The following is a 15,388-nucleotide window of genomic DNA, read 5'->3' as shown; positions in this document are numbered from 1 at the left end:
ATATTGCATTTGAAGCATAACATAAGCTATCACTATGATTGAAACTCAAAGTTTCTTGCCGCGGCCTTAATATAAAGTGGACATTAGGATTCAACTATCATCCGGTTCAAATGTCTTTCACAAAAAGAAATTAACAGGCTTGTTTGTGGTATGTCACAAAAAAAAATGAAAATTATCTAGTCATTTAAAATTCTCTCAAAATTTTTGAAAAATGGCGTGTGAGTACGGTGGTGATTTTAAAAGAAAAACATTTGCAACACCCTTTAAGAGTGTTATCCGTATAGTAGGCATGCTTTCAGTATTGACCAGGCATTTGAAGAGACAACCTGTACATTGTCACGATAAACAGAACAAAATCTATAATGACGTTGCTTGACAAAGAACATAATATAACGGCAAATGGATAAATATATCGATATTAAGCCTATAAGTAGAATACATCCAAAAATAAATTTCTATTTACGAATAATAGCTTTGTAATATACTAACTTTTCTTTTGACTGTATCGTGCATTTTTGCAGTGAAACTATTTTAGCCAAGGGTGTAAGTTCGTTTAATGCAAATCAAAATGCACCGTAAATTATTATTGAAATCGAGAGGATTACCACGGTGAGAACATCACGTTGCAATCTCTCTATTTGTCACATTTACAGTATCGGCGTAAGCGGCATACATCTTCATCACGCATTACAAACTTTAATTAACTGAAATTACTACGGTTCGAACGAGGTGGATGTATCGTTTTAACACGTTTTTAAACTTTGTCCGATCCTAAAAATATCATGTATTATGAACCTCCACAGAATACAGACTGTACTAACAGATTTTTTATAAACCATTTCTTTTATTCAAAAGAAAAAAATCACAAGATTACGATTAAGATAGAACATGAAACTTGACTTCACATGACTTGACGTGACTTGAAAACACAGATAATATACCTATCAGAAAAGATACCAGTGGTAATACAGGTTCAAATCCCGTCAGAAGAGATTTCAAAAAAGATTTTTTTGGTAGCTATAAAATATTATCTGAGGTGTCTTCAAGTTATGTATGTTAAACAGATTTTTGTTTTTTTTACGAGAAATAGATGTTAACCAATTTAGATTCATACTGTGATCCAAACACAAACTAAAAAAAAGGGGGGGGAATTTGCCAGACCCGGATTTGTAACACGAGACCCACGACAGTGTAAGCCGACACGGTAGCCGTTCGGTCATCATGGGTCTCAAAATATACTCGAATGAAATGGAACTTTAATCAATTTAGAATAAAATAAACTTAATTTCTGCTAATAGAAATACTTTGATCTTTGTAAAATTGTGTAATTTTTTTTTTAAAGATTTTTATAGTCTCTAATTTTGCCTCTTGTTACGATAGCTTATTTTTGTTAAGTATAATATAGCGTGCTGGCCTTTCATTCCTTTATTATCTTGTATAATTTTTGTTTTGTTAAGTTTTTCTTTGTGTTGACATACAAATTTGAATATGTTTCGTAATTTCTACGAGGCCTGAACACTCTAACGACGTCTAGACGTCATGATCTGAACAATATAAGGCTCAGCGTAGATTAAAAATAATAATTCTTTATTTACCCCCAAATTTCTTAATTTTAAATTTACATTTTACTTAAATTGTGCATTTATTAAAACCACAGATGGTCATATGCGATGACGATCGTAATAATTATTAATATTAATTATTTGGTTACAATTTAAGTGGACTGTATGGATGGGTGGATAGCAAATGTGGTAGTGTGTGATCTCTACTAATCTCGATGTTGAAGTTTTGTGGGCGATCCAAATTTCCCACTAATTAGACATTAGTATCTTTCTCGTTGACTGATTGTAAGACACTGATTTTAACACTGCACGGAATTGGTTCGGGGTCAATTATCAATCGTACTGTATTGGGGCCGTGAAGAAAAGAAAGAAAGAAGTTTTGATATAGGTATACTAATTTAATATTTGACTGCCTCACATATTATATCTTCAATATGGACCATTTATTCTCTTTCTAATAGTTCGTGTATTGACATGTTCAATACCATCATCATCATTATTAGCTGGCATCAATCCACTGCTGGATAAAGGCCACCACTAGTTTCATTCGCTCTTCTCGGTCCCTAGTTATTCACTGCTATATACATCTATCGATCTTTATGAGTTCGACTATCCAGCGGGTTTTAGGGCGTCCCTTATCGTTAAGTGTCCATTGGGTACCACTGTATATCGGCATTTTTCCAGACGAATAATACTAGCACCAAAATACACTCAATGCCAGTTTGGTTATACGTGCAATCTTGTCATACATACCACCATGAACTGAAATATTGTGTTGTCCAAGATAGACGTAGTTATTGACCCACTCGATTTGCGTACTATTGATAAAGGTCGCTTTTGGTTCAGCAAAGCAGTAATTTATCATTACTTTTGCCTTCAAAACGCTTATCTTTATGCGTAGTTTGCGGCTTTCATTCAAACTCCTGCATCCTGCCCTTAAGGTCTTCTGTGTCGTTGGCAAAGATAACAACGTCGTCTGCAAAACGCAGGTGATTAAGTTATTCAACTAATTTGTTCACAATCGATGACAATTTTAGATTGCATATTTCGTTTAATAACTCATTTAGTGCTAACACCGCAACTGGCCCGTTTGGAGTACTTGGCCACTAGATATAATTAACGTGTTATTTAAATGTGGTAATTAAAAGGTAATTAAAAGGTTAGCAGTGATTGTGTTAACACAATTTTACCATTTATGTCAATACGCAACAATCATGTTCTACAAACAGTTTACCATTCTGCATTCGAAGTATTTTCGATATAATGGAACTGAAACGTCAGTTCCATACGTCACGTACGTAACGTCATTTTGGCCATGTAGCAAAAGGATAACAGGAACTCTGTGGATCATTATAGAGAACTGAAGGTGACCAGTGGGTCTATTCTACACTTATCGACCGCTAAAGTGATAAATAGTATCAAACTTAGGGTAGGTTTGTATCAAATTATTAGCACTTATTGTGACAATTACAATAAGTTTGTTTTTATTGTTGCAATAATGACTATATTTTAACAGCACCTATCTTGCTGCTGTTAAAACATAGCACTTATTGCACCAATAAAAACCAACTTATTGTAATTGTTACAATAAGTGCTAATATTTTGATACAAACCTACCCTAAGTTTGATTATATGTATCACTTTATCACTTTAGCGGTCAATAAGTATAGAATAGACCCACATGGGTCAAAGTTAGTAAATATACCTATAAGAATTGTTTTCACAGTAATATTTAAAAAATGGATTAACATTTCGCAAACTACCTACGCCATATATTTCAATAAATCTTTCATTGCTAATTATAATATACTGTATAATGATTACCATTATTGCATATTATACACCTGTATTTAAGGGTGAGTGTATAGAGTATAAATAGACGAACATTGTTATTCCAGCCATGCCTACTCAATCTTTGACAGGGAAGTTAAGTCCATAAACTTTGATATAAACTTTCAACCCAAGAGCCATGAACCGTGTACATGCAGTGCAGTTAAACCACGGCCCAAGGACATAGTTTGGCCCGTAAACAACAATGTTTGATCCGAACAAAGACTCTGGTCGTGTTCCACAGGTATGCGAATGCAGTGTGGCCTACCGCAAAATTTTGTCTCGCGCTATGCGCGGAATTTGTGTGGGTACAGTGTAGCCATTATGTTTGGGTTGGATAGTTGTGATTTGAAATTTGGTATTAATTTATCAAAAATGATAACGTGTTAAATAACATGTCAAATGGAGTATTAGGTACGTCACATGTGTTTTAATTTAAATTTCGATCCATTATGTTGAAATATCTAGCTATTGATTACAAAGGTCGAAGTTCATATATAACTTATTTAAGTAATTCAACTTCCAAGTTCAATGCATAATTATTATATTTGTAAATTCTAAATTTTTCCGACCATGTTCGATCCTAATAAGATCATATGGGTCTCCTCAGAGTAGAGGTTTGTGGATAGATTTTGGTTTTACGAGAAATAGATGCCAGCCACTTTTCCTTACTCATACACAAATTGAAAAACAATATGACGTGTACTTGCCAGCGCCAGGATTCGAACATGGGACCCACGACGCTATGAGCGGATGTTTAAGACGGGCGGCCATCGTGGGACTGTTATAAATAGGTAAAAAATCTGTAAATCAGGTGCTATTTTAAAATGTTTTCTTTAATATTATTAGTTTTATTTATTAGTGAAAGCTGGATATATTGGATACTTTTGCAAAAAATATACAGCGTTTAAAAAAATAGCCCAAATCGTGGCTTTTTCAACTATTTCTTCCAAATTTTTCTTTGATCTAGTCGGCTTGTATTATTTTTTTTTTCTGTCAAAAATTAATGTTAAGGGCATTTTTGAATATTCCTTAAAAACATCTTATCAGATCTCATGCGATTTATTTTTAATCCATATTTTTGTGAACGGTGGGTATAATAATATAAAATAAAAAATCATTAGCAACTATCAAGCTATGATTTAGAGTCCCTTCAATTACTCTTGCGATAAGATAACTACGCCATTGTTTGAAGCAAAACCCACTATAGTCAGGGGCCATGACACGGAACTATAAACTTTTCTTGCAAAATAGTACACTGTTTGTAATAAATTATGATTGTTGCATATTGAAAAAAAAAAGTGCGTGTACTTATGTACGCGCGTTAGAAGTTATACTTCTTTGGCGTAACAAAACAAAAACAATACTTGTGATAACCTAGATTCTTTGACTAGTTCTTAATTGTGTAGTTAAATTACACACTAAAGAAAAAGGGCCGCTTATTGGAACGCCGTTGGTTCATTTCTATACACTTTAACTTATATTACTAAATTATATAATTATTTCTCGTTGTTTTTATTTTTAAAGTAACAACTGTCACTCTGACGTTTAATCATTTGTTTACGTAAGGAATTGCAAATGGCCGACAATAATAAATTCGTTGCCTACGTAATGGAACAATTCTACTATCAAACTTGCTGACTGATTCGCAGCTAACTTCATACTGTCGCGCACTTTCGTAACGGTGTGCGCGCGCAGCTCTCAATTTCACTCTCTACCAAACGCCCAAACAGAAGTATAACTTGAATAAGTGGTAATAATTTGAACGAAATATACAATCGAAAATCTTCGGTTATTTACGAACGGGTTACCGCATTGTATTCAAACTCATACGAAGATAATCAATAACTAGCACTACCATCGTAATTCGGAATTCAGCGCAAGAGTTTGAAGGGTTATGACAAATAATAATGACATATCTTTCCGAGACAAAGTCTACAGATTGTTCAGAATAATATCCAAAGATACCCAAATTATTAATTTCCGGCCTTTACAGGACATGACGTATCCTTAAATTATTTGGAATAAGTATTGCGTATAATATAGTGTTTTATTTTAATTGATACATTGTCTTTCCTCAGACAATTGACAGTTAATACCATTAAAATAATAATGCCACGATTCGCTCATCTGCCATTGACACTAAAACGTATAATAAAAAATCTCATTTCGCATGCACATTACAAAAACAAATAAGACATGCCAATAAAGTGTCACAGAATAGACAACATAAACTTCTACGTGTTTAATGTGTCTGTTATATGAGCAATAATATTATTTTCATCTGACAGTTCCATTTTTTCACATCGCTACGGTCGTGTTGTCTGCCGCCACTTTACTCCGGTTTACCCTACTCAGCATTTTATGGAAATAGGTTGCTTCATATTCTTGACGTTTCGCGGAAGGGCGAGAAATCGGGTTTCGTATAAGACGTGAAGTCTACAACGCGAGTCTTTTGGAGATAAATTTTGAAGGCGCATAATATATTATGACACACTAAATAAATGCAGTGAACCCAACGAAGTTGAACAAATCTTCTTCCATAGTAACGTGTCCGGAAATTTGTACGTATAAAGTCCAGCAGGATAATTCTTCGTGAGCCGCAGTACGTGAAACATGTGTTCGTATAACATTTAATCAAATGACAAGGTGTCGCTGAGTTTCAAAACCCGCCATAACACTTTTTTTAAATAATTAAGATATATAATATATCGTTGGATTCGTTATTAAAACATCTACATGAAAATTTTATCGCCTCTTTCAAAATCCGCTACGATTAACTGTCATTTATGAGACAAAATCAATGTGTCTATCAAATCCCGCTATAACACTACTGAAACATTCAAAAACCTTTATAGTTCAAAAAGTTTTTGTTGATTTTCTCAACATAATGAAAAAGTGGGTTTTGAAACTCAGCGACACGCCCGATTGTTCTTCGTTGAACATTTCACCGTATAGTATATTTGTACGTATGTTATAACATGCGGCGCTAGTTTGCAAACATTACAAGTGATAGTTCACGTAAAGTACAGAAATGAAAAGTAATATACAGCGTGAAGAGTTAGACTGATTTAATCAATGATATGTACAACAGTTGGATCTAGGCACGCGTCTTTCTACCCAGTCATTACACTTCTGTAATATCAAGCCAGTGCATTTAAATACGTACATCAGTATCAAACTCGACTGTGAACTCGTGTGAGCCCGGGTGATCGACGCACCTCACCTCTACACTTCATCGCTGCTATCTAACCACATTACCTTCAAGTAATCGAGTGCGTTATTTTCGAGATGTTTTATCGATATCTTTTAAATCAAATCAAATCAAATTTATTTATTTTAAATATAATGAACATAACAAATTATAAATTCAAAGCGTTCACGACATGACATAAAATAAGTGTTAATAATTTTTAAAAATAAAAATACAGAGAAGTGTGAGTTAATAATACAATAAGTAATAAAATAATAAATAAAATAAGAGTAGGTATACAATAGAATGTCGGGCAGACAACACTTTCTAATGGTATCATTTATAATAGTCAAAACATTGTTTGGTGACAAATATTTCGATTAATATAATAAAAACTCTATACAAATAAGAAATGCTAAATAGTTAGAAATACCTACCAAAATAGTTGACACTGACAGAAATGAATGATTGATTGTATAAAAAAGAGTCTCGTCCAAAACTGCTGTCAGCATCAACAATTTTAAATTTATAATCAATAAAAAAAACTTGACTCTAAAACCATCGGATCAAAAGAATGTTTTATAATAAATGAAAAAACGCAATATATTATTTCGTTATACTTACAATGTATTTTGTACTGCAATATTAAAGTGAGTAATTGATTTGTATCTAAATTTAAAAAATGAATAATTTTTATAAATAAAAATCTTATAAAACGATAATAATTTTAAATGTGTCAAAAACATACATTTCGGTGATAGATAGCATCTACGCGTGTCAAGATTTTATCTCAGAAATAATGAATGTCAAATTACGGTGAAATATCATGAAAATTAATTAAAATTTAAATTGTCAAACCACAGCAATGAAATAATAATGTTACTGTGTAAATGATTTGGGGTTTAATTGAAAACATCGAAAGCACGTCGTTGCTATGTGGGGCATCCATTTTTATTATTATTTACAAAAAAATATATAAAATTTAAAACAATGTGGTGAATATTTTTGTATGTTTGAATGTACAATTAGTATAACACAAATGAATATAGTTTAGTTAGTAAATAATCGGTTAGGGACAAAATGATAATATTTATTTTTCACTTTGTATTTATAAAATTTATATTAAGTGTCAACGCAGTGTTTCGAAATACTTATAAGGATAGTAAATTACTAATGAATAAATCAAACTACGAATCATTTCAGAAAATATAATTGGGTATATTATAATATTTCTGTGAATAGAGGTTAAATATTTTTTTTTTCGATTTTTCGGTTATGTTCAGTGATTTTTTTTAAAGTAATATCAAATGATTGTAATAAAATTTAAATGGTTAAGATATTATTATTAAAATATGACCGCAATATTTTCTCATTTGAAGAAATGGTGGTGTAATTACACAGTCAGAGCAATTCCGCCAAAGTAGCGACACATATTTCAGTGCCATTATTTTTTAATCTATGGTTTTCCATAACCACGTAAATTTTATTTCATTTTGAAATACATAATCAGCGGGGAAAAAATCGAAAAAAAATCACAAACTTAATACCTACATAATTTGAAAACACCAAAAATAGAACGCCAAGCAGAATTCGCGTCTATGTTTACTGACTATTAAGCAATAGGTACATATCCTATCTGATTGCGATGAAGTTAACTAATGTTTTTTTTTCAATATTCTCTGAAGCGCTTTCTAAATTGCGTTACTTATTATTATTGCTTTTGTATTTATATCAAAGTATTACAATTATCCTAAATACTAACCGGCATCAGAATCACTCCAAATTTTTGTTATAACGTACTTGCACTTACTAATAATTCAATTAACTATTTTCTCAGACGTGTTTTCAAATTATTTATGTTCAATAAAGCAATGCTACACTCTCAAATCTTTTGAATGATTATTTCAATTATTAAGTTAAAAAGTTCTCCTCTGGTAACCAAATGCCTATAAAGTTCATCAAATTATATGCTTCCAAATCAATGACATTAATATGGACGACGCATCTGGAAAGAAAAATGACACTGACTTTTTTGTCGGGTCTGCCGAATGGCATAATCTGTTCTAACGCCATTACAATAAATGTGATATTGCTATAAATTCCCGATGCTTTGTGTCGGGTCTGCCGAATGGTTCGGTTCGAACGTGTTCGCTCAAATGATGATTGTCACTAGAAACACTGTTCTAATGCCATTACAATAAAGGTGATATTGCTATAAATTCCCGATGCGAGATGTCGCATAATGGAAATTGCGTGACGTCTACCTATGCATGTGCGAATGTCGCTATGCGTGAATTTATTTGCCAACAACTGTATTGAGTGAGTTGTCCATTAATAATGTCATTGTTCCAAATGCTATTCGCATTTGGGATATTAGGTACATCTTCTCATCAGGTACATCTCACTTAATATGGAAAAGAAATCACTTAGCAATGTAATTAATTAAATACCTTTTACATTAACATCAAATGGAGCATTCTATCTCGTATAAATGTAATAGGAAACTAACTATTATTTAAGTGAGGAAGTTTCCCGATATGTCTGGAACTAAGACTCCATGGATTGATTGATTCTCTTAATTCTCCATGAACTTCTACAAGCCAAAAGAAATAGGAATCAGATATCCGTAATTAATTAATTACATATAGGTTTTATTTGTCTTTTTGGTGGAAGTAAATTTGACAAATAATTTTGATAAAAAGATAATTTACAGTATTTACACCATATTAACACATACAAGTTGTATGTTACTTAAATATTATATGTAATTTCTTTTACGTTTACATACTATTAATAATTTATTATTCTTGGGTGAGTCCGAATTGCACTCAATTAGTTTGTCTATGAAGTTTTTCAAAATTGTGTATTTTCATTTATAAAAAAAACGTATAGGTATTTCTAAATCATCTGTAAATTCAGCATTGCATTATAATTTTATATGAGCGTGTTGTATCGCAAGGTCATGTTGAGTTCGACAAACATTAAAATTAATTACTTACTGCTATTATATTGATATAGTATGTTTGGTTTTAGTGCAATACTGATTATCATACACAAACCAAAAGCTAAAAACATTAACTGTATATTTTTTACAGTTTAGTCAGCATGTATATATTATTTTCCACAACAGCAACTACATTAATAATCTTTTTACTGTATTTTACTGTAACTTGTACTATATTTTTAGAAAATTGGTGCAAGTTTTCTTCGAGGACAGTGGAATTAATAATAATCATTGAAAACTATCACACACTAAGTAATATTTCACAGTACATCAAGAAAGCTGCACATGAATTTTTATTGTTCATACTTATTTTGTGTTTGTAAATCTACTAAAAACAAGATAAAAAATAATGCGTATGTACAACCCTTTCTTAACTGCATTTATTTACCAATATAAAATGACAAAATAGATTTAAAGAATCCATATAGATAGGCTAAAGTCCCCCATTGAATATTTCTGAAAACTGTGAATCCCTTGGGCCTAAATTGTTATCGTAACAGGCATTTTATAGAAAGAGATGAAACGCCAAGTTAAGTCTCGTTGATTCTATAAAAATGAAATATTTTCCTTCTGCCCGGAAAAACCAACATTTTCTTATTACAATAGTCACGATTGAGTAATAAAAAAATTCTCCCCGGCGGGGAATCGAACCCCGGTCTCCCGCGTGACAGGCGGGGATACTTACCACTATACTACCGAGGAATTGATGGTGGCGGCCGTTTTAATAAATTTAAAATAAGCTGTCATTCGTAGTAAAAAATTGAAAATATATTATAATAATAGTTTTACAGCACTATAAACTAATAATTCTGTGTATTTTTTTTTCGAAAATTGATTTAAAAAATATGGCCCATGAGGGGATCGAACCCGCGACCTTCGCGTTATTAGCACGACGCTCTAACCAACTGAGCTAATGGGCCGACGACGTAGCGGCTGAAAAATTCAGAATTATTTTAGTGCTATGGAAAAGCGGAATCAATCTTGCTTAGCAGTGCTGCTTTTGTGGAAAACACAATACAATATGACATTAAAAATTCAAGACATATTTCCTGTAATAATTATAGCTTTCTTATAAATTATATAATAATATTAAGTACGTTCTGTTACACTTAAGTCTATTAAAATTAAATTCTAATAAAATGATAAGAATATTATATATTAAATTCTTTATCAAAGATGTAATGCGAAAATAATTTATATTCATTCGGATTCCGCGGAGAGCTATTTTTGTACTAAAGCGTCATGAATCATGATAACAGCATGATACACAAAATTCTGTGAGACAACTTTCTGATTTATATTTATTTTTTGATTGTAGGTAATGTACTGACACTTTCTGATTCATTTATCACAATTTACTTATATTACTTGCAAAAATTTTAAGACACGGATTATATAAATCCTAAAACTAATCTAACAATAGCAAATCTGAAAATTCTGACAGTAAATAGCTCTGTATTTTTTTCTCATTGTATACTGCGCACTGTACATTGTGGGTACAATTATTATTCGAGGTTATATTATAATTTCTTCATTGCAGGGCTCGAAATGGACCGGAGCGCCATTCCGGTTCATACAATCCCCAAAATTATTGCTCCGTCTCGTAAAATATTTCACACTTATTTTTATAAAATACACATAAAATTGGCTAACTATGCTAATATTTTCGTAAACGTATCGAGCGCTCCGGTTCGTAAAATTTTCCATTTCGAGCGCTGCTTCATTTAAACTGTCAGTGACTTTTTTTCCCATAATACATCCGGAAATATTATATTGTATTCAAATTTGCGGGCGGTCCGGTGCTTCAAACATGGCTCCCCAATTTTCTTTAAAATAAAACCTTATTTTATGACACTATCATTAAATCTTTACACAAGATTATAATATCGTGTGACAATTTTTGATTAATTCTAAAAAAAAATATGGGACAGCCTCATTATAATTAACACAATCACTGCTAACCTTTTAATTAACTTTTAATTGCCACATTTAAATAACACGTTGATTATATCTAATGGATAACGACTCCAAACGCGCCAGTCGCGGTGTTAAATGCATTAAATTAAAAGCATTAAATGAGTTAATTCGATACTAATGCAATTCGCAAACGAAAGTTGACATCTATGACGATGCCGTAGTTACAATGCATTTATGTTTTAAATGCAAAATAATCGAATCAATTGATTTATTGGGCAAAGTGTACTTTCTAGTTCAACATCTTCGAATTTTCTGACGTTTTAGACACTTTATATTTTATAAGATTAATGTTTTGAAAACATGTTTTTCTTCCGAGTTCAATCGGGAATCCGTTAGTCAGCATGATTTACAACGTCTTATGGATTAAAACAATGAAAGAATTTTACCAGACAAAATATTTTTATATTAGTAGTTTTCCTAACAATAATAATCAAATAAGCCTATAGTCAACGCAGTCTTCCAAAAATAACAAATATGAATTAATTCTAAATTCAAAAAAAAAAATCAACCATTAATTCAAATATCTGTTTTTACTGGTGTTTCTTCATCTTACCAAAAATTCTATTTTAAAGCGGATATTATAACGTTCACAAAAATATAATTTAAAATGAATTCGAACGGATTTTGTTTTTCAGGAAATCTAAAAGCTCTCAAGGCATTGATTTAGGACGGAATACGCGAAAAAGCAGATTAGATCGAAAGGAAAAAAGTTTTATAACCTCATAAATATCTTCTGAATAGTTTAATAGAATAACAAGTAAGTTTAAATTGACGGATATTAGATATGGTCATGATTTAAAAATAATAAATAATAATATATTGATGCTGCCATTAATACACTTAGTTTACCGATTATGGAGTTATTTGTTTTTAGTTCTTGTTAACTAGGTAGGTAGGTATATTTAAATTCCTAACACATTTCCCAATTCCATTGTTTACAAGTGATCACAACGTAATTCTCTAACTGAATCTATTAAGGCCATGCATTAGTTGAGGCACGGTCTAAAAAGATCGTTGCTAGGCGATGTGCGGATTGCGGGTCGCGGGTGAAAATGACGCCTGTCAAACGAAATATTATTTCTCATATAAATCCAACATACGTCCATTTTATGTTCTGTTTATTATTCTATTAGTATCAATAATAATATATTCATTGACATGTTTTCTTTTTAAAGTAAATGGGTAAAGTTTTTAGTCATCTTTACACGATTTTAGAATTAATTGGCCCGTCGCCATCACGCAGCAAAGTGACGTGCGTCCGACTCCACGTTCTCTCAATGAATGCGAAGCAAGTACAAATTTTCGTCGCGCGTACAGTTGAACATTATTTGGCGTTTCACTGATGCGTCACCTTAATGATAAATACGTTTAGTATCTAATGGATTTTTCACTTCAAATTTTCTAAATATGTTTTTATAATTGACCCTTTACTAAGTACCGTGTCCGGAAACTTGTACGTATACAGTTCGCCGTATCACACTTCACCGTGAAATGTTGTAATGGAAATATTATATGGCCGTATATTAAAATCCGTCCAACCTCCTTGGGTCGTATAGTACTGACATAAAATTCATGTCTCAATAAAACACGATTCTTGTCGGTTTACACTTAACAGGAAGCATGCAGTAAACAAATTTTTAAAATAGCCGATATACTGGACTATTTGTTAGGTTAAGTTAGGTAAGGTTAGGTTTTCATTCTTGAATTCATGAATTTTGCCAAAATCAGCTTTGAAAACTGAATTCATATTGAATCTTATAAAATTGAAGACCGTATAGTATACGGCCATATTTTTCCAATAAGAAAGCTATTATTTACATGTAACCGCAAAAAACGACTTAAATGGAATAGAATAAAACTTGAATCAATTAGAATTTAGTACGTTTAATTAAATGTATTCAAGCTTGCAGACACCCTGTAGATTCTCAAAAATTCTACAGCGTATCCCAAGGGTGGAATAAAACCCTACCCTTTGTTTATCGGAATCTCAAGGAAAATTCAGAAAATTAAGAAAAATAAAAGAGTTTTGAGGGCGTGGTCGCTAAAACTCCCGATACAAAAAAGAATATACTGCGGGAATGTATCCCGTGGGACGTTTTATGAGGATAATAAGATAAGCCATTGGGAAGTAGCGCCACTTTTCTTAAAGCACCTGCAAAAATGTGTACACAGCCGTATTATCTTTGAAGCGATTTCTACATAATCTACCAACACAATTCGTACCCATATATTATTATTTAAAATTTAATTCTTCGACTTGTCGTGTCATCCCCGAATCGTTGGCCACCATCAGGACGATCTATGTTTTATCATCTGCTACCTGAAATAATTCGGTAGAGCTACCCTCCAGTAACAAAGTGTGGAGGTAGACTGTTAAGATACGGTATAAATAGTGCACACTAAACTTTGTAAGTCATACGTATTTGTTTTCATTGAAATAAGACTGCAATTTGCAGATGGTATTGGTTTGGTTTTAAAATTCAATTAAACCATATGAAAACCAACCCATAATAAATAATAGTAAAAAAAAATCTCGTCTATCTATAAAATATCTAAAATTATGCAATTAAATCATACATAACTTTGGATATTTTATAGATATAATCATATTTTTATCTGTTGTAGTTTGGTGTAGGCAGGGCTTAATGAATTTAAAAAAAATGAACCAACAATATGTATAATATGTATTCTTAACCCAACGAAAACAAATAAATATTAATGAAAAAGTGAGCACAATTTTGTCATATTGCCCAAAGTATACCAAAGCTTTTATGGTTCGGTTAGGCAGGGTTGAATCGATTTTTAAAAACTACCCAACACCATCTGTAAATTGTAGTCTTAGTTCAATAAAAACAAATACGTATAACTAACAAAGTACGCCAGTACACTAATACCTCCACCGCTCGCTACTGCTACTCTCGTACCAATCACGTAGGCTTTAAAACCACTAAATGTGGCGTCATTTTCTGCTATTCTTGCCGTTGATCTTTCCTTGGGTGACAATTTGGGGAATGTTGTAGTTTTGTCAACTCCTCACTTTTGTCAAGGTCCTTTCCCATTCGACTGAGAACGTCAATGTCAGTCCAAGACATTTTGAGAATGCGTCTAATAGGTAGAGCCACAACTCAAAATCCTCAACTCTCCATGACATCTCTTGGTTAAGCATTCATATTTCCATACCATGTGAAAGGATTGATAGAACGAACCATACGTAGTCTAAGATCTAAATTGTTAAGGAGGCTATTCATTTTGAGAAAGGCACTCCTTGCGATCTCAATAATTCTGGTTTTTATTACTTGCCTGAAACTGTCCCCATTTCTCATTGACCCTTTTTCCTAAATATTCATAGTGGGTCACATGTTCAATTGGTTCCCCGTTATAACAAAAGTTGTGTTTGGTGTCACTATGTTTTATGCTATTAATAATTTTGATATATTGAGACTGAGGAAACTCAGCAAACAGCACTGTATGATCGGCATACAGTATATTGTTAAAAGGTTTCCTATTACTTCAATACCCAATGCGAATTCACTTTGTAATTCAGTGAAAATAGCTTCCGAGTACATGTTAAAAATAGTAGAGGTGACAGTCATTCAATGCGATGATAATTTTTTTTAAATTAAATCATTTAATAATTGAATTTGATACTTAGTTAATTCAGCGTACTTCCATGTAGGTACTTTTTAATTTTTGTATTTACTCTTTTACTAGATAATATTGCTTCTATTTATTTATTAATGGGTACTGTTTCAATACCATTTCTTGAATTTGTAATTTGTAAAGTTCACTATGTGTAAATAAATAAATTTGAATTCTAATGGA

The 15,388-nt window shown here is 32.0% G+C and overlaps 1 protein-coding gene and 2 non-coding genes across 4 annotated transcripts in view; all 3 read right to left on the bottom strand.

Annotated features, from left to right (window-relative positions):
• Nucleotides 1-15,388, bottom strand: part of LOC147073241 (uncharacterized) — a 199,317-nt gene that overhangs the window by 34,987 nt on the left and 148,942 nt on the right. The window lies entirely within an intron of this gene.
• On the bottom strand, nucleotides 10,220-10,291 carry TRNAD-GUC (transfer RNA aspartic acid (anticodon GUC)). The gene has a single exon. It is a non-coding gene; the product is annotated as a tRNA-Asp (tRNA).
• On the bottom strand, nucleotides 10,436-10,509 carry TRNAI-AAU (transfer RNA isoleucine (anticodon AAU)). Its single transcript has one exon. It is a non-coding gene; the product is annotated as a tRNA-Ile (tRNA).

This window comes from Rhyacophila brunnea, unplaced genomic scaffold, assembly GCF_057557595.1.
Source record: "Rhyacophila brunnea isolate RB1 unplaced genomic scaffold, BYU_Rbru_1.0 scaffold_18, whole genome shotgun sequence".
NCBI lineage: Eukaryota > Metazoa > Arthropoda > Insecta > Trichoptera > Rhyacophilidae > Rhyacophila > Rhyacophila brunnea.
This window is presented reverse-complemented; position numbering and strand designations above follow the sequence as displayed.